Below are 18,434 nucleotides of genomic sequence, written 5' to 3'. Positions count from 1 at the left end.
TGGTTCTTTATCAAAGGTTTTTTTTTAAATGCTCTTGAATTAGGAGCTATTTCTTTATTCTCCACCTCTTTTTCTTTTCAAGTCTTTACATTGATTATTCTTATATAAGTGGTATACCTCATTTTGTAGAGTATGCCAGCTCAGCTGGCATTGGACTCTTCCCAGATTCCACGGTAACCTGACAGTATTGGTCCTGGCTAGTGGGAAACTTCATCAATACAAGGAACGTTGGACGTTGATCTCTGAACAGTATATCCACGAAACGGGCCGGCATGCTCATACTTAGCTCCTTTATGACATTATGCCGCGTGACAAACCAAGCGCAAAAGATAATAGGTGTCAAAGCCTTTATTATTTAGAAACTGACAAAACAAGTAATTTAGTCTGCGGGGTATTTATTAAAGTTGTAACAATTTTCGCAAGAATGTTATGGGAGTAGGAAACATGGGGTTTATGCAAGAAAGATAACAGGTGAAGTGAACATACAAATAAAGTAGTCTTCTGATGACTAATTAACAAACATCGTTGATTACTTCTTATAGCAACGCTGGGGCGGGCAGTTTATATTGCACATTAGAAGAAACTCATATGCATGTGTGCCCAAGAGTTCCTGAACAACACTTTGGAACTTGTTGAACGCGGCTTAACTCCTACATCCGACTCCTAAAAGAGGTTTTACATCTTGCGAGATAAATGCTCACGCATTTATCTCGCAAATACCGTTTAATTGCCACTGAGCGTATAATCAATGAAAATCGCATGTAATTGGATATAATCATCACGAGTGTTGAGTGCTCAATCCAGGCAATAACAAAATTGAGCGAGCGCCGCTGCTGCACGAGATGCAAATGCCTCCTCGGGAAATTGGCGCCGAGGTTCTTTTTCGATCTTCGTCGCGCTTTTTGTCACTAGGCGTTTCCCTCTCATGTAAAAGCGGTCCGGCATTCACTGCTCTTTCGGGGCGCTTGGTTTTGATATCGTGTAAATTTATCGTTGAAGTTTGTCAAGGAATTTGAAAGATTAGGGGAGACTTGGAAGGCTTAAAAATCCGGGGGGGTTACGTGTAAGTGTCTACGAGATTGTCATTTAAACAAATGCTTCTGAGGCTCTAATAAAGGTTACGTAACAAATGTTGTGTGTGTTGTTACGTGTAGCTTATGCACAAGCTATTTACGATATATTTACACGCAGACCAACGGTGGCCAACATGGCGACCCTATATCAATGGAAAACTCGTCATCTTCCTCCTCTTCAGCTGGCGTGTGCTCTTACGACTCACCGTTGCTGAGAGAATCACCGCCGTTCTCTTCAGGATCATCGAGCATTGTCCTCGCGAACTCATTCTCGATTTGCATTATCCCGCCACTCACTCTGCCCTCAAGGACAGTTCAGCCGGCTCACTTTACCTTGACTTATCTCTGCTTGCCGACCCTATGGACCCGCCTCGCATTCGTTTAAGTTCCATGTATTTTATACGCCTCCCGCCAAAATCTGTGACATCCGTTGACTTGTTTTCAACACTAGCTGTACCTGACGGCACTTACATAGTCGCATCAATTCCGGCCCTTCTACAGAAGCGTAACCCTTTGTGTAACGTGGCGTTACCATTCAACACACTGAGCTGACAATGACTGGCAACCGCACATATCCCTTCCCCTTCGATATTTCCCGCTAAACGCGTAAGTCATCTGACAAGGGATCTCATTGGCTCAATTTAGAGCTCTTCAGGATGATCAGGTCGAGCCGTTCACAATAGAAACCGGAAGCAGCTCAGCCTATGCCGGTACGTCATCTCACGGCAGTGTCATTTACTTTACAGATGGTTTCCTCTCACTTTACACCTTCTCAACCTTAAGTCCAGTGCCGCGTTCTTGAAGACTATTGCAACATTTTTTTTTTACTTTCACAATCGGCTCTTAGGCCATCCTATAAATACTATTCAACAATGTTCATACTGTGTTTCCACGGCGGAACCAGCAGTTATCCAACAGGAAGTAAAGAAAGGATGCTGGCAAAACACTTTATCTAGCCTTTCTGTATTGCTTGGGCTTCTCCCGTTGTAAATGTCAAAAATAAGAACTGAAAGTCGCTCTTTTGTGTGTATCGCCACCTGAACAAAAGGACAAAAAAGCACGTCGACCCTTTACAATTAATAATGTCGGTCTAGACTACATCTACGGTGCCACCTATTTTTCTTCTATCGACCTGCGGTCCGGCTAGCAAGATATTGCCGTAGACAACATGGACCAGGAAGAGACTGCATTTGTTACCGTGAATGTCTTTATACGTTCAAGGTGATGCCCTTCGCCCTCTGTCGCCTTCGAACGAATGATAGACTCTGATGAATCGGCTCAAGTGGTCCACCTGTCTATGCTATGTTGTAGACGACGTCATCACTTTCTCGCCGACAATGGACACGCAGATTGATCGTCCCTCTGTGATTCTTGACGTGTTTCGCTGGCCTGTCTCCGGTTGAACTCTTCAATATATCAGTTCGCTCGCCACCAAATCACCGTCATTGGAGACCTCATGGATGCAAGAAGCGGGTAAGCTAATCGGGACGAAATTCGCACCATAACGAACTATCCCGTCCCGAAGTCTACAAAGGACGTTCGTAGTTTTGTATGGCACTGCTCCTATTTCAAGCACATAGTAAAGTATTTTGCGATCACTTGCCGTCGCCTTACCGACCTCTTGAAGAAAGACGTCCCGTTTTCTTGGGGTCCTGATTATGCCGCGCCTTATTCTTATCTAGCTATTCTCCTTACCACGCCTACAATCCTGGCCTACTTTGATCCGTCTGCACCAACAAAAGTTGGAACGGATGCCAGTGACCTCGCCATAGGAGCACTTAGCGCAACACGAGCGTGGACATAGTTGCGCTATAGCCTGTGCCAGCGGACTACTATCGCCCGCCGGGCGCAGTTTTTCAGTTACAGAGCGCGAGTGTCCCGATCTTGCTAGGGCAGTTTGGAATTTTTCTCCCTTCTTGTATGGACGCTCATTCTGTGACATCTTTGATAACGCACTCTTTGTTGACTACTCTTGCTTTAAGGTCCCATGGGACGACTCTCACGCTGGGCTTTACGCTTGCAACAATAGATCTTCTCCATCGTAAATAAGAAGGGACGCTCGCACTAGGATGCATATTGTTTGTCCCGCTGCCCCAAGAAGAAGCGGAAGATGCGGATGCCACCGCTACAGTTTTGTCTGTTTCACAATTGCTTCAGATCAGCAATTAGCAAAGTCAAGGTTCTTCGTTTTGAGCCCTCACCAACCGGCTCGAATCAACGCCTGGTGACGCCTCTCTCACTGGATGTTTCTTCTGAAGGAAGGGACATTATAGGGCTTTCGCATCGCCTACACGTAGCAATATTTTCTACTGAAACTCACGTCATTATTGGCAGAGTAGGTCCGTATTGCCAATAAACGTATCCACGCAAATACTTTTTAAAGAAAATCGATGTAGTTTAAAAAAACCACCCGGTTGGTTTAACAACCTCTCACTTTCTCTCATTAGAATCAGACTCATGTTTATTAACTTAGTAGCAAAAAAATGCGCCCAAATAAATATACAGCACTAGGCTGCAGGTGGAGCTGGAGTTTAGTCTGCAAACAAGAATAGTGGGTAAACTGAAAAAGCATTATACCGGCAGTAAACGTGCTTGCATTAGACAGGAAAATAAATGCAGATAATTATAAAGATATGACACGAAAACTGTAAACAATGAAAATTATTTGAGGAAAATTTATATAAACCTGATATTTCAGCAAATTTGAAAACAATAATTTCTTAGACTCACCAAACGATGAACAGTGTTTGAGATAGGTTGTTACGGCACTTCGAACAGATAAAACAGGAAAGTCTGCTGATGGTCGGACATAATTAGTCCGAACTAGCGGGGCTAGAATAATTCCGTCTGACGCAAATTTAGTGGAATAAGCGGTAAAAAGACCAACAGTCGAAAATACACCTGATTGTATATGATGATTTAATGACTTGAACAGGATAATGGCATGGCGACATTTAAATAAACTGCAAACTGAGAATATGTCAGAACTATAAAGCAACGTAGAGGCCCTGCTGCGATGAGGATTCAACGTTAGTATAGTAATGGCTTGGATTTACATGTGTTCTACTGGCGACAAATCGGTTGGCTAAGTATTGCCGCACCTCGTGATACAATAGTTTGTGATTGTGAATACAGGTATAGCATAGTGTAATTAAGGTTGGAGTGCTGAAATAGGGGCGTGGTCTGAGTGAAATTATAACGCCGTAAGCTAGTTTTCTTCGTATGGGCGCAATGTGGTTCTACTTCAAATGGACATCAGGAATAACACCCAGGAAGGAGCATTCATTAATGGGAACCGTGAACATGTCATTAAGGTTGATCGTAGTGTAATCGAAGGAACCTACAGACATGAGGGCGTCGGACTGTGATTTGAATATTCGAGAAATGATAAATCTGTTACGCGAAAACTAAAAGAACACAAACCCTTTTCCAGCGTTTCTACCATTCCTACAGTGGACATGGCTTTCCAGATTTGCGCACACAAATCTCAAAGGCCATAAAGTGGCGCGCCCGGTTCCTTTCAACACCTCTAGATGGTGCTTGCTTCCACAGCCTCGCGTCCCACGCAAAAGGCAGCTTTTCTACCAGAAAGTTCGCCTTCCTGCATAGCCTTTGCCGCCAGCGTTTTCCAGTAAACATTACGGTTTCATAAGGTCCAGTTGCCACAAAGCGTTAGAAGCAGTCAGCGATCTTTGAATGTTACCGCGTGGCAATCTTAAAGGCGAAGCTTTAGCGTCCTCCAAAGTTTTTTTTAAGTTCATGTTTGCTGGTGAGAATTAGGTAGCAATTGTTGATGACGACCAGATGTCGGACTTCGCTCGACATTCCAGTAAGAAGTCTCAAGCATTACAAACAAGGCATATATAACGGTCAAGCCACACGACTACCTGGTATTTGTGTTGAAAACAAAAATTACATAGATAGACTCGATCACCATAAAGAATCTCTATCCAACAGGAACCACCTCAACACTGGCCTTGAAAAAGCCTACACGGAGACAACCAAACTTGTGCGAGCCGGTGTTATCAAAGGCCCTCCTAAGAACACAATGACGCCTCGTCTTGCTTCTAACTTCTCAAACGCACTCCCAAACATGAACAATGTCCTGAATAAGTATTATCCAATTCTGACAAGCAACCAGAAACTTAGGTTTTCCCCATCTGCCAAGAGACGCCGGCAGACCCAACACTAACTTTGATGACGTTCTTGTACATTCCAAAATAAGGGCAAGCACGAAAAGAACATTTGGTCCCAGTGGCCGCCACATGCAAACATAGACAATTCACTCCTACCGTAAAAATTACGGCGGCGTGAGATTACCTTCTCATGATAACTTCTAGTCAACTACAGGCCAAGCAACGTATTCTAGTGTTTAGAGCGTGGCATTTGTAACAATCCATACATAGGTGAAACAGGAGAGCAAATTCATTCAAGACTCAATGGCCGTCAGGCAGATACAAAAGAGAAATTACCTAAAGCAGTATCCAGTCACATTGATGAACACGCCTATATATTTGATGACGCAAGGCCCTCTATACCAAAAACAAATCTTCATTCCCCAAACGAGAGGACATATACGGAATCGTACCTCATACAAAATTTCTAATATTTATACTCGTCAGCCATATATTTGTCACGTCATCACTTAAAATCTCTAAAGGCTCTAATTTCAACGTTACATAATTATATCATTAGCAAAGGTGCCAGAACATGTTATGCCACCAGCTAATCTCCGTGCCTAAGCTTACCCATTCGTCCATTTGCACTCCTCCCTGTCCATCCCCTTTGACTTATTATTTTCCTTCACGCTTGTACGCATATATAAACCTGATCCCCTGTACAACGGCCCCCGACTGCTTCTTTTGCAGTTTCCCTCCGATTTTCTTATTTCTTATCTTCAATGATTTTTTGAGCCTCCACCAACGCGTTGCAAAAGTCCAAACGTCAGTGCTTTTTACGGCGCCTCCACCACACACGTTCATGCCACTTCTGTATACCGAGCTGACGTACCCACGGCGAACTACTGAGGTTGTCGTCCCTTGAAAGACCAATCAGCTCACTTCCAACCGGCACATTGTTTTTCCCTAGTCTCCATGTCGGTAACCTAATACCATAAAAAATTCGCCGCGACCTTTCTGCTGAGCTCTCAGGTCATTCGTTCAACTCATGTCCTTTTGTTACTACCGCACGGACGGGCTGTTCTAAAAGCACACCATCTACGAGACCTACGGTTTTAGCTTAGTCCTCTGAAGGTTTCCCATCCTCTCCGTCCTTCAATAACCTCTCCCTGCTGCGCTCTCACTCTTTCTTCTTCTCCTGCCACCTTCCCATTTTCGTGCTCTTGTCCCCTTGTCTTAGAAACTATGCCTCGAAGCGTTAAACAACAGCACTCATTTTCATTCCGGAGTGTTCCTTTAGAGCCAGCCGCCACCGACAACAATCGTACATGAGTTCACCCTAGTAAGCTGTTAAAATAAACCTGCCGAGAATGACAACGCCACATTTGACAAAGATAGGTGCACCCATCGAAACGTAGACCAGCCTTTCTCAGGCACCTTATACCGGTTTGTACCTTTTATGCTACAGTGTGATACTCCATCTGTCGGACCCCTTCATAACGCTGGGTAACTGTGTAATCCTCGCTTCTCAGAATTCAAAAGAAAAAGACACTGTAATAAAAACAATTAACCTTAAGAGAAGCGGATTGCTGCAAGGTCTATGCCAGGTTTTCTATCGTTTTGTGAACAAGTTCAGATAAAGCAAATAAACAGCAACACGAAGCGTCTTGCGAAAAATGAGAACCAAAATGCACTTTTGAGAAAGAATCTGAGAAATCGAGGATGTTAGCAATGGTACTTATAATATTTCAACTCCTTCCAAACAGGCATAATTTATCAAATGGGAGGAATGAATATTCTTACTCATATATTTCTACTCCAGCCAATTAATACATGTCGAAAGTTATATAGGTCACTGACGCGTCTTTCGCAAGGTGATGGCTTTGTGAAAGGAGCTTTAACCAGGTGGAATATTGTTTATCATGTTGTACGCATTGCCGCATGTGACCGGCATATGACGTTAACTCAAGTTTTTTATCAATACAAGTGAATATTATAGCGCCTTTTAAATATTTTCCACTTGTTGCAAATTTTCATCCAAACCCCTTGGTATGTTTCCTTACCGCATTGTGTCTTAGCTACGCATTGGTCGTGCATTGATCTGTGTAGACCACCTTTGCATGCACACCTTCCATAGCTTGTCTTTTTACAAATCCACTTGTCTTGTTTATTAACTCCGGGGCAATAGCTTTGCCGTAGTAAGGCACCACCATAGCAAAAAGCTGGTTCTTCATTTTCTGGACAGGCTGAATGAAGATAACACAAGAAAAACATTAAATATAATGGACACATTGTTCCGTCGCTGCAAAACGAGCAGGCGTAACTGCTTATGAACAGAAAATGCACGGAACAAAATGTATTTGCAGATTTCACCAGTTTCAACGGAAACTCGTTGAATTTGAAAACGGGACAGGCAAAATGTTTCTTACAAGCATATTTTTAGAACTTGGAAGCAATACGTTTTGTAACTTTTTTTTGGGGAATTAACTCGCGTATGTATGAGGTGTTCTATAAATCGGGAGTAAAAGATCACTCAAGGTCACTTGAATGTCCCCGACAACCACTGCCTATGGGGAGGATGCGGTGCCACGTCTTGAGTGCATAAAATGAGCGCGCTGCCTCCTGTGCGTCTCTTGCTTTTTGGATTTCATCGGTGCGATGTCTACTTCAATGGACTTTCGACGCCAGGTCATGATTATATAAAATGATCCAGTCTGTGGTGCTATGTACGCAAACGCACACACTGAGTCAACAGAAAGAACTTTATTGCATGTAGAAAACATTGGTCGAAAACATTTCACGAAAGAGACTCTGATGCACTCGCATGCACGCATGTAGGCAGTCTAAAGTGTTTCTGCCGAATTATTTTTCAGGGCACTGCTTCGTCTGTGCTTCAATGAGTCAATTTCAGTGCCTTGCCCTGTTGTTTCAGAAGCAATTCTGTGGCTGCCACCTCAAACCTACACATTCCGGCTTCTCAAATTAGGTACACGCAGCACGAGTACGGCGGTCATCGAGGTTCACCACACGAACCAAATGATGCGCATGACCACTAGCAAAGCGCGGATGAAGGTCCTGATTGATCTCCACATTTCTCTTTCTCCTACAGAGTCAGACAGGCGAGGCATAGCCCGCGGGTGGCGGGGCTGCTTTCTGACATTGCCTTTACCGCGCAACCTGTACCCATAATACCACACAGGAAGCAGAGCAGCGCGAGCTAAAGCCCTGAATGAACGCTACCGTAGCGCATCGGGAGCTTACTTCGTAGACGTTGTGTGCCCAGTCAGAGGGATGGGCACAGTAGCAGTCGTCCACCAAAATTGGGCAGTTGACGGTTTATCAGTAAGCTCCTCGGATGCATCGATTCTCGAACAAACCACCATCGCCCTCATAGCAACGCACTCTGCTGCAGGCTATATGATTACGACTCTAAGGTAGCATACAGTAACTACACGACAGGATTAATTTCCCCTGCAGCTCACGCCATTCTATGACAGGCACGAACATGAGCCATGAAAAAACAGCTCATCTGGGTGCCGGGCCATCAGGAGATAGCAGGAAATTCGGCCAGATAATTCCATCCCCGGGCTCTGTCTGCGGAAACCTCAGACCGCGGCATTTAGTTACCAGCAACAATTACAGCATAAACATAGTTACTGCAACTATATTGCCTGCGGTGACGAAATCTCATTTCGCCCGCAAACGGGTTTACTAAAGCAGATGACGGTCCTCTGCGCAGGCTCCAAACAACGTCGTACGGCAGCGCGGCCATGCTGCAGCCAAAATAGATCCGGAACAATTTCACGTGACAGGTAAATTCTGTAGTGGCCGGGCTGACCTTTATCACATATTTAGCTCCTGCCAAGGTAGTAGCAGCATCGCACAAACTACGCAGACGACGCGGGATGGGTGGGAGAAGGCTTTGTCCAGCTCCGCTCTCTAGAATATATGGAGCCTCTTGAAGCCGGCGCCGGCGGCAGACCTGTCCTACAGAGTCCCGCAATAGGGACCCACCCGACCCTCTCCAGCTAGCATTGCAGCACATGTGATTTTTGCATGTGATCGCAACTGATGAGACAAGCCGCTGTGCTAAGATATTTCTGGTCTAGCAATGTTGCCCCCAGTATAAGATTTGTCTGCTTTGTTACAGATCATGCTTCGTATGGCACCGCTTTACAGCAAGACAGAGAATGCCCAATCGGTAATGCCATACGCCCCTATGGTGCTTATCGACTTACCTTAGATTATCTAAGGAATTGATGCGCGTAAAAATTACAGGGGTATTTCACTTCCTCAACGCCCGTTACGCGCAGAGTTATAGGTACGATTGCAATATAGTAGCGATGACAATGATATGGAAACTCCAGGTGCGTTTCTGTTCTCGCAGTCGCCGCGATGTTCCGTGTAAAGTCGAAGGGCGGTAAGGTCATCGCGGCGAGCCGTATGCTGAATGCTCAAGTGAAAGCGCGCGAGGGTGAACAGACAATGGTGTCTCGAACTTACGCTCGAATCACGCTCATGGGTGGAAAGCGGGAAGGCAGCGTGAATTGGATGCGCCTATATGTACTCTGGTAGCAAGCAAGTAGCTTTCGCAGTGGTACGCGCCTTATCTAGAAAGTGATGTGCAGACGGCTAATACCTTTCTGCGTGCCGTGTTCTCGCTACTTCGTTTGCATTGATGCGATAGACAACACGAAGGTCGCTTCCTTTCCTGCGGCTGGCACGTTTCCTTAAACCAGTACTGTTCAGCTCATGCGCAAAGGTTAGAGACGACTTCGGAGCCGATCGACTCGCGGTTTGCCTGCCGCCGCTTGCATTGCTGCTCTGTCCTTCTAGCATGGCTCTCGGCAACTTCACATGACGAACCCGGTACCTCCATATCGCACCAACAACCCTTAGCAACTACCAGAGGAGGTCATTTTAGCGCACTTCGCCCACCCTCCTACTCTGCGATGGTTCGCCTATTTTCTCCTCACCCGCTTCGCTCAACGCCACCGACACATTCCTCTAGGTGGTGTTCGTTGGCGCGCGCCACGTTCCTTAGTAATTATCCCTGCACCTCATTCTCTTCTCCACTTGCAGATGCCCTCCTCTTCTGCTTCCTTCGTGGATTCACACTACACCTCGACGTCCGCCAGTTCACGTAGCCACTTACGATGGCGCATAAAATTTGATAAGCGATTGTAGAAAAATTCTGCACATCAGTCCTATTGACTCTGTGCAATTATTCTGTAAATTGCAGATTTTTAGTGCCAGCACAATTAATGCATATGACATGTATACACCGAACTTGATCATCTACCGTGTATTGCCACTAAATCTTATCAGATTGCTTTGGCAGACATACATTAGTGTATGATGCGTTTTTCAATAAATCAATATAATTAGAAAACATTGTCATGCAATGTACATACGTATAATTGTAAATATTCCAATGTAGTAACAATGCAATCTACCGCCACTAACACTGATTTGATTGTCTCTCGTTCTTGAGGAGAGGCGCGAATACTATTAATTTCAAGAAATACTATTATTGTTCTTAGCACAGCAAGTTGCCTTTCTCAGAATGTTTGCTTTCTATTCAAACTTCGTGTCTTCCAGAAATACTTACTTATGTATGTTTATTTATTCATGCATCTTTGTTTTTATCACCTTCTAAGCAATTGCATTAGGCGGGTGTGTGTGACGCAAGGTCAATTTAGCAACTATGGGCAGCTCTTCAGCGCTTCATGCGAGGAAAATTTTAGGAACGCCTTAACGGCTACTTTCTCGAAGAACACAACACTTACATCCCGTAACAAGTAAAACCTCATATATAAATAGCATGACAACAAGCAGCAGCATCTTGATAGTTGCCTCTTTTCTTCACCACTGCAGTCTGTGAATAAAGCACAAAAACTTGAATGTATGCGCAGTCCATTTGCTTAAAGTTATTACAAAGCTTCACTATTGGTACACTTACATTGCAGTGATCACACAAGCAACTACTCGTCGACTTAATCTTGTTCACAATGTTCCTTTGGCTATAAAAACTGCGCCTTACCGTATCCTAACAGGAACATTAATTTTGTTGCTGCTCTTAGGGCACACATAAAAATTATAGGGTCTCTGCTGAAGATTTCGCTTATGAGGTGTATCGCGAAAGCCAACCCTTCCTCCTCTTATCATTCATCTCTTTGTCTTTGCCTCTTCTCTTTCTCTTCTTTCTTTTAGTCATTACTGCTAAGTAGCAAGCATTTTTAGTCACTTGTAATTGTAGTCATTACAAGCCTTCGTTAGACATGTTGGTCATTCCATAGTCATTAGTAGTCATTACAAGTCACTTCAGTCATTGTTAGTCATTTCTGGTCATTAATAAGCAACCTTATTCATTTGTAATGAAGGGCAGTCATTACAAGTTGTTTGACATATTCGTCATTTCGTAGTCATTAGCAGTAATTACAAGTCAGTTCAGTCATTATTAGTCATCACTAAGAATGTTTAGTCATTTGTAATCAATTGTAGTCGTTACAATTCGTCGTTAGACATTTGTCACTTCCTAGTCATTGCTGGTCATTACAAGTAATTTCAGTCATTATTACTCATTACTGGTAAATAATAAGCATTTGAGTAATTTGTAATTATTTGGTCATTACGAGCCGTGGTTAGACATGTTGGTCATACAACAGTCCTTAGTAGTCATTACAATTCATTTGTCATTCTTAGTCATTATTGGTCATTACTAAGCATCTTCAGTCATTTCTAATGAGTTGTAGTTATTACAAGTTGTCGTTACACATATTGACCATTTTGTAGTCATTACTAGTAACTACAAGTTGTTTCAGTCATTATTAGTCAATACTAAGCATTCTTAGTAATTTTTAATGAATTGCAGTAGTTTAATTTGTCATTAGACATATTTGTCATTTCCTAGTCAAAGACAGTCGTTACAAGTCATTTGAGTCATAATTAGTCATTAATGGTTATTACTAAGCATGTTAAGTCATTCCTAATGAATTGTGGTCGTTACAAGTTGTCGTTAGAGATATCGGTAACTTCACTATCTTTTCTAGTCATTACAAGTCATTTCATTCATTATTAGTCATTACTGCTCACTAGTAAGCATTCTCAGTCATTTGTAATCAGTTGTGGTCATTACAAGCTGTCGTTAGACATACTAGTCATTTCGTAGTCATTACAAGTAATTTGTGGTCATTTAAGTCATTACTACTAATTACTAGACATTTCTAATCAATTGTACTAATTACAAGCCGTAGTTATACATATTAGTCATTTCGGAGTCAGTTGTATTCATTAAGAGTCATTAGTAGTCGTTATTAGTCATTACAGTATCAGTATTACCCTCTACCAATCTCTATTATAACGTCATCATTCATTAACTGTCACTATGAATCATTTTTCATGCTTTAATCTGTCTTCATATGGCGTGATGACGCAGTGGCGGACACACCGGTGGTCAGGTCTGCTGACACAAACTTCACCATGAGTCTAGAAGGGCTCTCGCTTTAAAAAAATTGCCTGCAGTTTAGCTTTACGTTAACCCTAGTTGAATTGCTAAAGCAAGAGCTGCACGGGTATGCTTGTGGTGTTAGCTTGTGGTTAAGCGTTTGGTTTAGCTCTATTGTACAGACACGACAAGACACTCGTCTCATTCCGACGCTCTGATGCAGCGTCCTAACGGCAAACACACTGCCGTCCTTTCCCGCCTAACTACCACCGTCCACCAGACCGTCAGACTTATTCGACGTGTCGCTAACCGGCACCACGGCATGCGTGAGCACGACCTCCGTCGTCTTGTCCAGGCCTTCGTTCTCAGCCGCTTTGTCTACTCCCTCCCCTATCTCTTTCTCTCTCGCGCCGAGGAAGACAAGGTGAACTGCCTCATGCGCCAAGCCTACAAGTCTGCCCTTGCGCTCCCCACCTACACCCCCACATCTCGTCTGCTGGCAATGGGCGTTCACAATACTCTTTCAGAGCTTGTGGACGCCCATCGCACGGCACAACTCGACCGCCTTTCTCGCACCCCATCTGGTAGAGCCCTTCTCTCCTCCCTCCGCTTGACCCCTGTTTCCCTTGTCTGTGTAACCCACCCCTTACCCTCCTCTGTATCTTCCATGCTCACTGTCAACCCTCTTCCCAAGAACATGCACCCTGAGCATCATGCCGCCCGCCGCTCTGCCCGTGCCTCTACCCTCTGGCGCCAACACGGCACACAGTCTAACGCTGTGTATGTCGATGCGGCGCCATACAATTCCCACCCCGCCTACGCCCTTGCCACCATTTCCCATATACTTTCTCCCCTGACCGTTGTCACTATACCTGCCCCCACCTCCACTGTCGCAGAGGAAGCAGCTATTGCGCTCGCCATTGCCACTACCCCAGCCCGTTTCATACCCAGCGACTCCAAAGCTGCAGTCCACAACTTTGCGAAGGGTCGCATCTCCTCTTCAGCGCTCAGCATCGTTGAGCACTCCCCTCCTCCTTCTCGTCGTATCCAACTCCTCTGGGCTCCGGCTCACGCGTGGTACCCTGGCAACGAGGCGGCAAATTCCATCACTCGTGAGATAACAGGCCGAGCTGGCCCCCTCCACTCCGGGATGGACACCCGTGACTCCCTCCTCACCTTCCATGACATCACCCTTCATTACCGCAACTCTCGCCTATCCCTCCTTCCCCCTCACAAATCCCTGTCTAAGCTCCAACAGAGCACGTGGCGCCATTTACAGGCCCCCACTTTCCTCTCTCCTGCCCGACTTGGCCTTATTCACCCCGGTGCCTTCTCACTTGAATGCACGCTCTGCAGTCACCCACGAGCAGACTATGCTCATATTCTGTATTCGTGCCTTAAACACTCACCCCCTGCCTCTTGGCATGTATCTAGTCCGCAGCTGTGGGAGGCTGCTTTGGCCAGTTCGGAGCCGGATGTCCAGCTACGGCTAACGATCTGGGCAGCGGAAGTCGCCGCCAGACATGATCTGGTGGCCACGACCGGCAGCCTGAAGGCCACCCACGGACCGGCGGCATCTTAATTTCCTTTTGTTTTGGCCTTCACTAAATAAAGTTTGTACCACCACCATGCAGCGTCTCATTCCGACGCTCTGACCCTGAGGGTTCTTGGGCTGCCGCAGAGTGCAATCGAGCTCGCTTAACTGCATCGGGCAGCCGCAGCGTCTGGAGTCTTCTTGGACGTTCTTCCTGCGTTTCCTCAGCACGTCGTCTACAAGACACCTCGTTCCTACGCTCTTGAGAACTCAACGCGGTCTCTTCCGCAGTGGAAGTGTTACGGGACGTGGCACTTCTAGCTGCATCTGCATTACGACGCTTCTCGAGTTGTGCGGCGCATTGTTCTGGCGTCTCTCGAGTGCGTTGTCTCTTCCTCGCTTCGTTCTGACGTTGTTGCGCATCTTTCGCGCTCTCCATAACGACTAAATACACTGAGGCGAAGAGCATATACATGTAACCGATAAGAAAGAGGGTTAACCGAGGGGCCCGATTTTCGTTAGTCATATCATAAGCCAACAAACACTGACACACAAGGACAACATAGGGGAAATTACTGGTGCTTAATAAATGAAATAAAGAAACGATAAATTATTGGAAATTAAAGTGGATGAAAGAACATCTTGCCGCAGGTGGGAACCGAACCCACAACCTTCCCATTTCGGTGGGAACCTTTTGTTGGCTTCTTATGATATGACTCTATCTATCTATATATATATATATATATATATATATATATATATATATATATATAACCTAGTGAGGTGACGCCTCCTCTCCTACCCCAGCGGAGCACATCTGGTGGATCGAGCGGCGACGGCAGCGGCGTTGATGGCGGCGCCATCTGCTGGAGCGCGGCTGCCGCGTTGCTAGGCGATGGCGGCTCAAGGTCGTTCGATGGCCAATGGCATAAGACTTACGGCTGCCTGCATACGCGACGCCTCGCCGTGCTCCCTCACGGGTTGCAGAATCAAGCTTTTCCCTTCTTTAGATCACTATCTGCATACGGCATACGACGCAACGAGCCGAAATGGATGGCTGGTTGGCGTGGTAAAGCTTTCGCTTTCAAATTATAGCGGCGTTTCATGTCATGAATGCGGGTAGCGCAAAAGTTACGAGTGAAATTCCTATATAATCGCGATAGCAATGATACCGGCACTCGAGGAGCATTTCTGCTATCATTGTCGCTGCGATGTTCCATATAAAGTCCAAGGGTTTTGACATCGTAAGCCGTATGCTGAACGTGCGAGGGAAAGCGTGATGCCATAGATAAACACATTCCACAAGAGCGGCCGCTGCAATAAAGCCCGGAGGGCGAATTGACTGTAGTGCAGCAAACGGATGGGATTGACACTTTAGCCACACTTCCGGTTTCTGATTTAGGATCACGCGTTTTCAGCGCCAGCTAGCACCCATTACACCGGCTGCACAGATCAGCGCGGCACTTTTTTTCCTTCTGGTGCTCAACCGCACGCGGTCTTAGTGCCCAATCACTTTATTATTTTTAAAAATGATTGCGAACGCTCTTTACAAGCCCATATCGAATCTGTGCCTGGTGCAGTTTCTTGAGTTAGAGGCAAGATGCCTTGTAAATGAGTAAATGTTTATTTGGCTTTATATAAATGCTCGTTCCAGGCACTTTGTGCATTTATGCAGCGTTGTGGCACTAGGCAAGCAGCAGTAGTTCTCGTACGAAGCTCCACCGGACGGCAGGAGCTGAAAAAATAAATTACCCGCACGTGTAATTTTGGTATTTGGACCTTACAGGAATACAATGCGCAGAAACGAAATGCGCGAAAGAGGTGAACGGACGGCATCACAAACAAAATCAATTCGCCTTTGCGTACAAGGCATAGAAAATGCCCGATTCATCACCAATATTACTATAAGATAGGAAGAAATCATCTGATTTGCAAGCATTCCCCCATTCCCAGGAATTATTTCCTGCATTGTAAGAGCACAAATACACTAGCAACTGCGCATTTCCAACAGCTTGGCCTCAGCCAATGCGATGGTACGCTACATACAAAGAGGTGACCACAACACAGGCTCTCAGCCGGACATGCTAGTCGCTCGCAGATTAAATTCTACTCGCACTCAAGACAAATAAGCGGGTGCAAATCCTGTTTTCAGCCGTTCAAAAGAGAGAATGTTCAAGTTCTTGGTTCTTTCCCCCCTTGGCGTTATCTTCTGCGGGTTTAGCCGATGCAACACACTACCGCGTTATCGATCTTGGCAACCGCTCGTTGCACTTTTGACAAGCCGCGTGAGTGCTGCAAGAAGGTATATGTTGCGGGGCTAAATAAATCGTCAAAAACTGGTTACAGTGCACAATGCCGGGATGACTGCTGATCCAAAGCATACACTTGCAATTTTACGATCACCTTTCATAATGACGATTTTATTTTGTGCACGGATATCATATTCTGTATTGTGAGTTCAGTGCTCATTTCAAAAGGGGCCGAAAAAGTGAAGAAATTATTTACAATAATGTTGGGGGTCGAAGCAAGCGGCAAAACTTGTCCCAGTAACTTCAGTACACGCGAAACCTCGTCACTCAGCCGAGCTGTTTTTCGCTAACCTCGTCACAAAGCAGACAGCGGTGAGCATTGGGTGTCCAAAAACTACCGAAACAAGCTGCACTAATGTTGGGGCTCATTAAAAGCGTCAGTAACATCTTGCAGTAGGAGTCGTCAACTCAAACAATGCCAGGATGGCCGAGCTGTTTATCACTCACTGTGCGTCCGATTCCCTGCAGTGTAGCATGTAGGTGAAAATACGCTGGATAAGCTGCATTTCCAAAAAAAGAAAATTATTTCACTAAGTGCGTCACAAGTCTTGTTTCCGTGCAGTAAAAGCCTAAGTGGCTGGTAATGCGTCGCAGACTGCCAAAATTTCTCACCTAGTCGTAGTGCAACAATCCAGTGGAGCCGTGTTGAAGAGTAGAAGGAACGAAGGAATACGCCGGGAGGCCAACACACAGGCTACATCCAAAGAGACGGGTCACCAAACAAGTGAAGTTCACATGCGCCGCCGGCCTCGCTCGCGTCGTTGGCGTCTCTGACGCATGACGCATACACAAGGTGAATAATATACCTGGTAGCTAAGCTTCCATAAGAGCCCATACAAGGTCGATCCAAATAGGTCGCGCAGCTTCGGGCGAAAAGCGGTTCAGCACAGATTGTCACCGACATCAGCAAGGGGGGTTATTGGAGCAGCGATTGAAGCGCGACTATGTTTGGAGGGAAGAAACATCGGGAAAGAAAAACGCGTTTTCTTAAGTGAAGCGAGACAAAGTTAGATTCATTCAACGAAAATAAAATTCCTGGTTAATTTTACATATTCGTGACGAGTTAGGAAAATAGAAGTTTATTCAATTTCATTATTAATATTAAATGCATTTATTTACGGTGCCCATTGTTACAGGGGGCGTTGACGCCACTATCACTCGCAATGCAATGCACGTCTTGAAATGCGCAGAACGGCGCACTAGTAAAGTTCACCTGTTGAAGAACGCCCCCCTCACAGTTTGTGCTTTCTTGCTTGTCGAAGTTTGGCTGAATTTGTTGACGCGGGTACCTTCATCGCTTCTTAATCTGTTCATTCAAACGTAGTGAGTTGCGACAGGCAGATAATTGTGCAGTTGTTTTCGTGCGACTGCGCCGGGCTTATGGGCTTCAATGGAAGCTTCGCTACCAGGTATATTTACCTTGGCCCATACGTTCAAAACATGGCGGTTCATCGGCGGTTCATGGAGCTTAGCGCCATCTGTATGTAGAGGGAACCTTCCGGCAGAAGAAAAAATAATGTGATGCCATATCCGTTAAAAATAGAAGTGACGTCACTTTGTTTTCGGAGGCGCGAAATTAGTTTTGCTGGCCTGTATTTAGATCTATATATTCAAATGCCCCACCATTCGACTTGATGGGCGTTTCGAGCTTTCCGCGCGGAATGCGATGCAGCAAAAGGCCAGCCCAGCGGTTGTGAAAATCGCGCAGCTGCACAGAACATACTTTGTTTGGAGGCCGACGAAACCTTTAGGTGGAGAGTGGTGATCCTGTCGTCGGTTGTCCCGCCCGCCCGCCAGCGCAGTGGCGCGAAAACAACTACACTATTATCTGGTTTTGGAACTGGCTACTTTTGATTGAACAGGTTATGAAGCGATGTATCTACCCGCGTCACCAAATTCGGACAAACTTCGACAGGCAAAAAAGCAGAACGCGTGAGGGGGGCGTATTTCAAC

At 45.4% G+C, this 18,434-nt stretch overlaps 1 long non-coding RNA gene across 1 annotated transcript in view; it reads right to left on the bottom strand.

Moving 5' to 3' along the window:
* The window catches only part of LOC129384249 (uncharacterized), a 30,427-nt gene extending 13,125 nt beyond the window's left edge, over positions 1-17,302 (bottom strand). Inside the window, exons 1-2 of the long non-coding RNA XR_008611991.2 lie at positions 17,094-17,302; positions 16,929-16,981 (exon numbers count right to left, since the gene is read on the bottom strand). This is a non-coding gene — a long non-coding RNA (uncharacterized lncRNA). The remainder of the gene's footprint in view (positions 1-16,928; positions 16,982-17,093) is intronic.
* Positions 17,303-18,434: the final 1,132 nt, after the last annotated feature.

This window comes from Dermacentor andersoni, chromosome 8, assembly GCF_023375885.2.
Source record: "Dermacentor andersoni chromosome 8, qqDerAnde1_hic_scaffold, whole genome shotgun sequence".
In the NCBI taxonomy this organism is placed as follows: Eukaryota; Metazoa; Arthropoda; class Arachnida; order Ixodida; family Ixodidae; genus Dermacentor; species Dermacentor andersoni.
Note: the sequence above shows the minus strand (reverse complement) of the source record. Positions and strands in the feature narration are given on the sequence as shown.